General features: G+C 41.6%; 1 pseudogene; it reads left to right on the top strand.

The window, feature by feature from the left end:
* The first annotated feature begins 6,193 nt into the window (after positions 1 to 6,193).
* On the top strand, positions 6,194 to 6,310 carry LOC126289220 (5S ribosomal RNA; annotated as a pseudogene).
* Positions 6,311 to 11,561: the final 5,251 nt, after the last annotated feature.

Below are 11,561 nucleotides of genomic sequence, written 5' to 3'. Positions count from 1 at the left end.
TCATTTTTGTTCCTGGTATTGTATGTATGAAATGGTTCAAATGGCTCTGAGCACTATGCGACTCAACTTCTAAGGTCATCAGTCGCCTAGAACTTAGAACTAACTAAACCTAACTAACCTAAGGACATCACACACATCCATAGGCAGGATTCGAACCTGCGACCGTAGCGGTCGCTCGGCTCCAGACTGTAGCGCCCAGAACCGCACGGCCACTACAGGCCGGCTGTATGTATGAACTGAGCTGTTTGTTGGAAAAAGAGATATATCATTTAGGACAAATTTCATTAAGGAGTAAATATACTGAGAGGCAGTAGTTAGTGTAGCCAGTTCTTTGAAGAGGTTTCTACAGGACGTCCGTGAATTTACACCACAAATAATACGTATTACACGCTTTTGGAGTCTGTAAATTTTTGTTTGACTTGAGGAGTTACCCCAAAATATTATACCACATGACATTATGGAATGAAAGTAGGCAAAGTATGCAAGATTTTTCATTTTTATGTCGCCTGTGTCTGTTAACACTCGAATTGCAAATACAGATTTGTTAAGGCGTTTCTGCAGTTCTGTGGTGTGCACCTCCCAACTGAATTTATTATCAAGTTGTAATCTCAGGAATTTAAGACTGTCAACCTCTTCTATCTGCTCTTCTTCATACTTTATGCATATGCTGGGTGGAAACCTCTTACAGGTTCTGAATTGCATATAGTGAGTCTTTTCGAAGTTTAAAGTCAGTGAGTTGGCTTTAAACCATTTACTAATATTCATGAAACTATCATTAGCAGATCTTTCTAGAACTACACTCGACATACTATTTATTGCAATACTTATGTCATCTGCAAACAAAACGAACTCTGCTTCTGGCAGTGTAACTGATAAGAGATCATTAATGTACACAAGAAAAAGCAGTGGCCCTAAAATGGATCCTTGTGCGACACCACATGTAATTTCTTCCTATTCTGATGACGACTGATGACTTAATTCGCTAGTCCCTTGCACTGACCCCCTTTGTTTCCTGTTAGTGAGGTATGACTTGAACCATTTTGGAGCACTGCCCGTGACACCGTAGAATTCTAATTTATTTAAAAGGATGTTGTGGTTCACACAATCAAATGCCTTTGACAAATCACAGAAAATACCTGCTGCATGTAATTTGTTATTCAATGAGTTAAGTATATTTTCACTGTAGGTGTAAATAGCCTTCTCGATATCAGAACCCTTCAGAAATCCAAACTGTGTTCTTGATAATATGTTATTTGTGGTCAGATGGTTGAGAAGCTGCCTGTACATTACTTTTTCTAAAATTTTTGAGAATGCTGGCAAAATCGAAATCGGTCTGTAGTTTGATGGCATCTCTTTATCTCCTTTCTTGAATAGAGGCATATTTTAGCCAGTCAGGAAATGAGATTTGTGATTGGATTCGGGCTTCCTAACAGATTAACTGAATACCTGGTCTCAACCGGATCAAATAGAAACATGATATGTAATTTTGGGAGTACCTCAAGGAGCTGTTAGAGGGCGGTCGCTGTTTACAGTATACGTTAATTTCAGTATATGCGTTGTGGATGACGAACTGCAACCGTGCCAGACACAGCAACATCTGCCTCCTTTGACATAGTAAACCTCTACACCAATCAAATTCTACATTCAAAACAGTGGTCTGGCAACGGGTAGCACCCTAGCAGGCTTGCTTGCTTACATATTTATACATAACCTGAAACAAGAATTATTCTTAACACACCCACAATTTACTGGCAACATCATGGATTATACAAGATATGCGGATGACAGAATAATACTTTTCAATGGTCCAAAAGAACAACAAAATAACCTAGAAGATGAAATGAATAAAATTCAACCAAATATAAAATTCACAATTGAACATCAGACCACCGAGGGAATTAATTTTATTGACATGGCTATCTCCACTCACAATAACAAGCATACCTTCCAAACACACACAAAACCCACTACCAGTGATGAGTAATGTTGCCATTAAAAATACCTCATTCCACCCAAACCAACACAAACTGCTTTCTTCAGGTCATCCGTAAACCCTATGCTCTACACCCGTGCCACTGAAGAAGATGCATGTAAAGAAATGAACATACTTAAATCTATAGCCCAAAATAATCGTTATAACACCACCTTGATAAGTACCGTAGTTGAAAAGAATCCAAAGTAAACTTAAGCAACAGCCATCACCTTTAAAAACTAAGAAAGAAATGGAAAAATTGGCTGTCTTCCATTCCTTGGCAAAACTTCATATAAACTTGTAAATCTTTTCATACCGTACAACATAAAAATATCTTTCCACACTGTCAATAAACTACAAAAAAAATTGTTCACAATAATAAATCCACTGGAGATTGGCATAAAAATTCTGGCATATGCAAACTCACATACTCCTGTTTTTACTTCTACAGAGGTCAAAGAGGGAGAAATTTTGCAACCTTCTACAGAGAACGTATGGACGTCCTTCGATTCAAAAAAGGAAATAAGCACAGCATTGCATCACATATTGATAATCATCAACATTCTGTTGGTGATGCCGAAGACAATCCTTCTGTGCTATCCGTTGCTGAGGAAGGAATGCAGATGGACGTCCTTGAACAATTAGAGACTTACATCCACAGACTAAGATCACCTCAAAAAATCATAAATGTACAAACTGAATCAAACAAAACTTTTTCTTCCAGAATTTCCAGGGCATCCTGGCACCAAAACAACAAAAATGACAATTATAACACGTATTCATCTTTCAGCACAAATTTTGTTCTCCTTGTCATGTACCAACTATGGCATTCTGTAACTTATAAAAAGTTTTTAAGTACGTAGTAGGTATTCCAATATATTTGTTTACCTTTTGCATAACTTTCAACCCATATTACGTTTTTATTGCCAATGTAAAAACGCTCCTACAGCTAGCAAAATTTACTGAAATATAATATCTGAACTAGTAATGTTTGTAGTGCAATGGAATGTATATCATGCCAAAGACCATGGTGTAGTGAAGTGTAATATCTACCACAGCCATACTGTTTGTTAAAATATCCACTGTTTACTTTCGGCGAACCAGCGTAAAACTAAGTGCAGCTAAATACTGTCCATATTTGTGTACATGATCGGAACAGATTTGATATGGATACCACAAGGCAGTGCACTGTAAGTATCTAAAACATAAGAAACTTTCGGATTCATAAACATTTCGTTATCGATTACTAAATTTCCTTCGTTACCGCCAACAGCATCAGTACTACATCTAGCTACCCTTGGTCCACAGCATAATGTTCTTGCAAAACCTCATAATATTACTGATATTTAAAAAAACATCACGTCTGCTGGTGGAAAAGCTTCTGAAATGGTAAAATGATGCATAGAAAATTTTTACTTGGTTAATAACGGATTTGCATTCTGTCATCCAGCGTCAGATTCACTTCAGAACGACGAGAACGTTGAGAAACGGCGTTGTTTAGAGGCCAATGACCGATCTCAAAATTGCGCAGCTTGCGTAATTACATTGCCGGATAGTGATAGAAACGATCCTGTTAAAGAGATCTCAGGGACGCTGAAATAAAAGTTTGATAAAGTAAATGCCAATTCCAGGCACACTCAGTGCTACATGTGAATACTATATCCAACATTTCTTGCTAACAGAATTAGTAGAAAAGAAGAAATAAACTCAAAGGGCACGCCAGATACGGTACTTCTACTGCATGAACAGCGAAAATTTAGTAAGTGATAAATGTTTGAAATGATGCGTTGAGTTGGTCGCAAGTCACTAAGTGCTGTCATTCTCAAATACTCGATGAATACAGTCGGGCTATTTGCGCGTCATGAGCTACGTTGATTTTTCACATCCACTCCTACTCCAACCCCCTGGAGCGGTAGGTGGCTCTTATCACCACAGTTGATCTTCCCAGGCATTAAGTGATAAGTGTACGAAGTTTGATTGAAATCGATCCATTAGTTTAGGAGGAGGTGTGAAACATACATACATACAATTTCATAATATGTAAGACCCGAGAGTTTACTATCGAAGACGAGTTGTACAACATACTACTTCCTCGCACACAAGTCTCGCGAGGTGCCCACGATGAGAAATTTAATGAAATCGGAGCTCGTACGAAGTTTTTCCGACGGTTGTTCTTCCCACACACTACTCGCGAATGGAAAAGCGAAGGGGGAAATGATAGTGGAAGAAGAAATACCCATCCTATACATCGTAAAGTGGCTTGCGGAGTATACAAATGAAGGTGAAGACATACCAATATAGCAGAAATAGTGATATGTAGTGAGCTACTGCCCTGCGGCTGAGAGCACTGTCACATCCCTGCAGCGAAGTCTGCGATGACGTATACATCTGTCATCACTACATTATCTTTATTGTCTTAGTTGCAATTGCAGGTCCATAGATTGGTTCTGGGTGAGGGAAAAATAGTTTGTTACTATATACTCCAATCTCTGCTCCGCCCAATATAACTCTAGCCGGGTGTAGACGCTCAGAGGACAACGCAACTGCATTCGTCATCGCCATATGGGCGCAGCACCTGGCTTGATGTTATAAATAGTCGCTGGATCACAACGCGATCACCTCTGATTCGCATAGCTAGTAATTTGTACAGCATGCTCACATATTTCTAATGAATTGATGCCAGTGTCTGGGCCTGATCTTAGTGGTCTCTGTGTCTCGTCTTTCAACACGATAATGCAAAACCGCGAGCGTTCTCCAGATATCTCACCTGTTGTAAACACCTAGTCATAGGATACCGACAGTCTGGCATGCCTTCATTCGCCAGCCACTATAACTGATGAATTCTGGGACTGATTTTAAGCAGCATGGTATGATGCATCAGTGTTGGGGCCACTCCTGTTCCTTATTTATTTAAATGATATGCCCTACTCTAGTATTACGGGTAACTCCAAAATACTTCTGTTTGCTGATGACACTAACTTGGTAGTAAAGGATGTTGTGTGCAACATTGGCTCGGTTTCAAATAGTGCAACACATGACCTAAGTTCATGGCTTGTAGAAAATAAACTAACGCCAAGTCACAGTAAGACTCAGTCAGATAGAGGTGGAAAGCTCACGTTCAGGATCTTGTTCAAAGACAAAATACTGCCGTTTTTACTGTTCGAACGGTATCTGAAGTGAGTGATCGTTCGCCACAAAAGTCAGCCGACTTTGCTTATTTTCATTCGCTTATGTCGTATGGTATTATATTTTGGGGCAACTCTTCCCATTCTAAAAGCGTATTTTTGGCTCAGAAACGGTCGGTTCGGGCAGTAAGTGGTGTAAGTTAACGAACCTCTTGTAGACCCTTGTCCACTAGTCTGGGTATTTTGACATTGGCCTCTCAATATATATATTCTTTACTGTTATTTCTTGTTAACAGTATTAGCTTGTTCCCAAAAGTAAGCAGCTTTGATTCGATTAATACTCCGCAGAAATCAAACCTGCACTTGGATCGGACTTCCTTAACTCTTCTGCGGAAAGGTGTGCAGTATACTACTGCATCCAATTTCGGTAAGTTACCACTCGAATTCAAAAATCTTAGGAGTAATCCACGGGGCCGGCAGCGGTGGTCTCGCGGTTCTAGGCGCGCAGTCCGGAACGGTGCGACTACTACGGTCGCAGATTCGAATCCTGCCTCGGGCATGGATGTGTGTCATGTCCTTAGGTTAGTTAGGTTTAAGTAGTTCTAAGTTCTAGGGGACTAATGACCACAGCAGTTGAGTCCCATAGTGCTCAGAGCCATTTGAACCATTTTTGAGTAATCCACGGGCTTTCAAATGGGAACTGAAGAGTTACCTCATGGGTCATTCTGTCGAGAACTTCCTTTAAAAATTAAGCTGATTCTTATTGTATTGTTGACTGCGTTTACTTAAACTTATGGATAGACTTTTTTCGGGTTCATGAACATTTATTTTTATCTGTTATTACTTTTGTTGTAATTTCATGTACTGACATGTTTAATGACTTTGGAGATTTGCTCCATAATTTGGTCCCACGGAACTTCACGTGTAAATAAAAAAAATTAAAAAAAGGTATCTGTAGTCCAACCTCAGCTCCACTCGACGTCCACCTGTGTTAGAGCTGTTGTCGTTGTCGTCGTCGTCGTCGTAGCTGTTGTTGGTTTTGTTGTTACTGTTGTCATCAGAGTGTACTAAAATTCGCATCCTGTTTATTACCAAAGGCAACGGCCTTGCCACAGTGGATACACCGGTTCCCGTGAGATCACCGAAGTTAAGCACTGTCGGGCGTGGCCGGCACTTGGATGGGTGACCATCCAGCCACCATGCGCTGTTGCCATTTTTCGGGGTGCACTCAGCTTCGTGATGCCAACTGAGGAGCTACTCGACCGAATAGTAGCGGCTCCGGTCAAAGAAAACCATCATAGCGAGCGGGAGAGCGGTGTGCTGACCACACGCCCCTCCTATTCGCATCCTCAACTGAGGATGACACGGCTGTCGGATGGTCCCGATGGGCCACTTGTGGCCTGAAGACGGAGTGCTTTTATTCCTAAAGAACCTAAAATTCGATAATGTGTTCTTCCTACTATTCTGGCTACAGCAATAATGAAAAATTTCGTTGTTTGCTATGGTTCTTGATGTTGCAGGTCTAGCTGTCAGTAGTGTATTTACAGATATATCGTGAACTATAGCTCTTCATGTACTTTGATTTAATTGTGTTATTATTATTTTCCTTACAGTCACAATCTCTAGAGAAACCCCGCCGTTCTCGATTGCCTCGAAGTGCTTTTTGACCGAGATGGGCGGAGAGCCGCTGAGAATAAATACAGATGTACGGCAGTAGCGACGTGGGAAGTGGAGCGGCGGGTGTGTGTTATTTGCGGCAGGGTGTGGCTGTGTTTGCAGAGCCTCGCCGGCCTCGCGCGGCTGGAGCACCTGGCGAGCGGAAGGCGTTAGGCGTTACTGGGCCACTGCGAACACTTGTCTGCGGGTCCGCGAGTGCTCGCCAAACACACAGGCCGGGAAATTGGGACTTTATCGGAAAACAAATTTCCTCACTTCGCAGGCAAGGCGGCAGTCAAACACACAGCTCCTCGCAATATAGGTCGTTCCTTGCCGCCGGGCTTTCTGCAGGGCGCAGGATTGGAGCTGCAAACAGCGGAGTCGATGGCGACCGGCGGACGTAGCCAGTGTGCTCGGCGCTACACGCTCTGTTTCTCGTCGGCAAGCGGGTGCGGGTGCGACAGCCTTGTGTTCACAGGACACAGTGTTGCAGTGTCGCCTCCGACGGTTTGTGTTACTTCTCTCTGAGAGCAAGTGTTCTAAACTTCTCATTTCGGTACTATGATACGAGGGTAGGGCAATTATTATCCTCAAAGTAGTTAGAAAATTTTATTGTAATCAAATAGGAAACTTACAAGAACATCATTTTTCTTAATTTTTAACATTTTTATGCAGCGACGGGTACTGATATTGTTTATGTAACAATATACAGTCTACAATTGCAGCTTAACTTTATCGTTTACCTAGGTTTCAACGTTAGTAATAATTATATCATAAGAAAACGCGAAAAAGGACAACGACTTTGGTTAACACAAATACTCGAACCCAATATCAGACCAAGAAATGGTTGTCGGTTCCTTATATAGGTAATGTCTTTTACAAGATAGGGTTTTAAAATTTCCTACTCCACGAGTAATAGTTTAAAGCAAAATTTGGTTCATTCCCTTGGGAAAGACGGTGACCAGTCAGCGAAATCAGGCGTATATAAGATTACGTGTGATGATTGCGCATGTTATTACATAGGTCAAACAGGCAGACCTATAGCAGTAAGGTTTAAAGAACATCATCCAATAAAGGGCTTAGGAACACGGGAGTCAGCCTTTGCGGAACATCTGGTTCAAACAATGGTTCAAACGGCTCTGAGTACTATGGTACTTAACATCTGTGGTCATAAGTTCCCTAGAACTTACAACTACTTAAACCTAACTAACCCAAGGACATCAAACACATCCATGCCCGAAGCAGGATTCGAACCTGCGACCGTAGCAGTCACGCGGTTCCGGACTGAACGCCTTCTAAACATTCAAGGTGGCGTCTGTTTGTTCTATATCGTGCCTCCCTACCACTTTCGCGCAACGACGCTCTGAGCTTGTTTTTAGGGAATTGACTAGTTTGAACCTGGGACCTGTTGCTGGTAAGGAGACGCCAGACCACACATGACATGTAGAATTCAGAAGAGTTCAGTGAGACTAGCGATGATATAACCAAATACTTAATGATCTCAGCGTCAGCTCCACTGCACTCCCTGTAAAAGAATCTTAATACTAACTAAATTTAGTGGAAGGGGTTCAAGGCTTTCCTATTTTTAGTTAGCTGGTAAAATAACGTCGAAAAGCAGTTACGTTTGCCATTGGAAATTTTATTCTACTCACAAAACATCGTTTATAAATTGCACTATTGATAAAAGGAAATGTTTTAATAAAGGATGGTAAAAACCAACTGCGTTCAACAAAAATGTGAACGAATATTCCCTTAATGGGTTTCCAAGTTCTACAATGGATCGAAGGATGACCTATGCCATATCACATCTATAATCTAGGTTTAAATTAAGTTTCACAAAAGAGAGAAACTATCAAAATGGTCTACAGTGAGCCTCAATTATCTTTAATAACTTATATAACTTGTCGTAAATTACAGTGGCTGATGTGGCTTCTCAATAACTATATAACAGAAAAATCATCGCGTTTCAGATTTTTACTTCAAGTGGCAAATGTGAACACCATGAGCTTAAATTGACGATCGACACTAGTATTACGCAAAAGGGGGGTGTAACAGATGAGACTTCTGCAGTTCTGAGTGAAGCTTTATACGCTGTTATGCGGCATGGAGTGCATTCATTTCCTTGTCGGTGTTTGTCAGGGGCTGCGGCCGGCGCAGCTCCGCTCACCTCGCCGTCTCGGAAGCAACTCTTCTCTAACTTCTCCTTACTACATTTACCGAAGTTAGTTAAAAAAAAATATCTGCCTGTGTTTTCATCTGACCTATCAGGGTCTCAATGTTAACCTTGAGCTCCACCTAGAAAAATTCTGTCCATCCAATGAGAAACGTTATACTTTTCGTGGTGGGGCCATATTTTTAATGTTTGCAATGTAACAGAGACGCGAAAAAGTCTCACGCTAAAACCTGCAGCTGGTGTGGTCCTTTTAGCGTTATTGTAAGATCTATACTGTTCTTCTGGAGGGCTCTATCTTTTAACATGGGCTGCGCGGTGGTCCTAATGTAACAGACACGCGAAAAAGTCTCACGCTAAAACTTGCGGGTGGTAGTGGCCTTTTTGTGTTATCGTAAGATCTATACTGTTTTTCTGGAGGGCTCTAACTTTTACATGGGCCGGGGGTGGTCCTTGACGTAACAGAGATGCAAAAAAGTCTCACGCTAAAACGTGCGGGTGGTAGTCTTAGAGGTAGGCTGGCAACGTGGATGTCCAGTCCGTCCCTTATCGTAGGGCCTTCTAGCTTAACACGGTTCTGCTCTCGGCTTCTGTTCTCGTTTCTCCCCTCGGAACTGCGTCGGTCTCACAGTGGGAAGGTACGACATGCATTTAGGCATTCTTGTGTTAGTCTGTGGTATTCCATTTGCTCACTCGTTACTCGTATTACTTTGGTTAATTTAATGTCACGATTTATTCGGAACTATGTGACATACTACTGGATTTGCTTATCATGTCATGGTGTTCATGGAAGGTGTTGGATTTGCCTGACACCTTACAGCCTAGAACCGCTAGACCACCACGGCCGGTGGAACATCTGGTGCAAATGGCTCATACACCTAAACCTTTACGTGACATAGAGCTACTACATCATGAAGTTAAGGGATATAGACTCGACACGCTTGAGGAACTACAAATTTATGCACACCTAATTACAGATAGAGGCAGTTTACTGAACGATCAACTGTATCTAAAAAATAGGGCTTCCTTCGAAGGCTTCCAGCCTATATTAGGTTTACAGTAATTCATAATGCATGTGACCATTACAGTTTCTGTAATAATAGAACCTTTACTACAGATGTTCATACGAGATTTGTTGGTCAGTTTATAAGGCTCTGTAGTAGAATGTAAAACGTAGCCATGCTGGATACTGTAGTTAACTTACAACAGTAAAATATCAAATTAATTCATAGCAAAAAGATTACATGACGCGTGCGTAATAAGAGTTTGATTCTGTACGTCTCGCGCATGCGCGCCACCCTCTGTGAGGCAGACCGCGAAGCCCTCGCGGTCCGCAGTCTCTAGTCACACGATGAGGCCCACACAACGGGCTTAAAGTGAATTTGCTACAGCTTGTTTAATAGAAGTGACAAAACCTTATGGTTATGCATGAAGTTTTATAAAGTTGACTTAGGACATCGCCTGTTTTAGGCCAACATTTTAATAATATTTTATGTAAGTACTAAACGTTGCATCCCGTAGGATGACCGTATCTAATATAATTTACTAGCGCATTATAATATTAACTTGTTGCAGGTTCTGAAAAAGACGTTATTACTAACGTTGAAACCTAGGTAAACGATAAAGTTAACCTGCAACTGTAGGCTGTATATTCTTATACATCATTAATCGGCATAGTCTCCTTGCGTTTCAACGCACTTGGTCCATCGTTGTATAAGCTTCCTGATGTAAAAGAAGGTTCTTGGTTGAGCTGCGAGCCAGGAACCTCTTCTTTCACTGCTTCGTCCGAGGCAAATCGACGGTCCCTAAATCTTGTTTGAGTGGATCAAACAAGTGATAGTCAGAAGGGGCAAGATCGGGACCATATGGAGGCTGATCCAGTACTTCAAATTTGAATTTCTGGAGTGTTTCAGCAGTGTGGGCAGCAGTATGAGGACGGGCGCGGCAGTGCAACAACACACCTTTTGACAGCAATCCTCGGCGTTTGCTTCGAATTGCAGGCTTTAGCCTGGCAGTAAGCATCTCACTGTAATGTAAACTGTTTATTGTTGTGCCCGTTTCCCCATAATGTTCAGGCACTGGATCTTGTGCGTCCCAAAAAAACGTAAGCATCAGTTTTCCTGCGGACGGTTGGGTGTTGAACTTTATCTTGCACGGCGAATTTGGATGTTTCCATTCCATACTCTGCCATTTACTCGACGGTTCATATTGATGGATTCATGTTTCGTCACCAGTAATGATCCTCTCTAAGAAGTTGTCCCTTTCGTTACCAAAATGATCCAAATGTGTTTTTCAGATGTCCAAGCGTGCTTGTTTATGCAACTGTGTGAGTTGTATTGGGATCCATCCTGGACAAACTTCATGGTACCCAAGTCTGTTGTGGATGATTTCGTAGGCAGAACCGTAACTGATTTGCAGACGATGTGCCACTTCATCAGTAGTTAATAGTCTGTATAAGAGAATCATTTCACGTGAACGCTCAATGGTTTCTTCATTTGTCGTGGTAAACGGTCGTCCAGCTCCTTCATCGTGCGTTATATTTTTGCGACTATTTCGGAATTTTTCAATCCATTCATAGACACTCCGTTGTGGCAAAACACTGTTCTCGTACTGTACCGAAAGTTTTCGATGAATTTAT

This window comes from Schistocerca gregaria, chromosome 1 (assembly GCF_023897955.1).
Source record: "Schistocerca gregaria isolate iqSchGreg1 chromosome 1, iqSchGreg1.2, whole genome shotgun sequence".
NCBI classification, from domain to species: Eukaryota; Metazoa; Arthropoda; class Insecta; order Orthoptera; family Acrididae; genus Schistocerca; species Schistocerca gregaria.
Note: the sequence above shows the minus strand (reverse complement) of the source record. Positions and strands in the feature narration are given on the sequence as shown.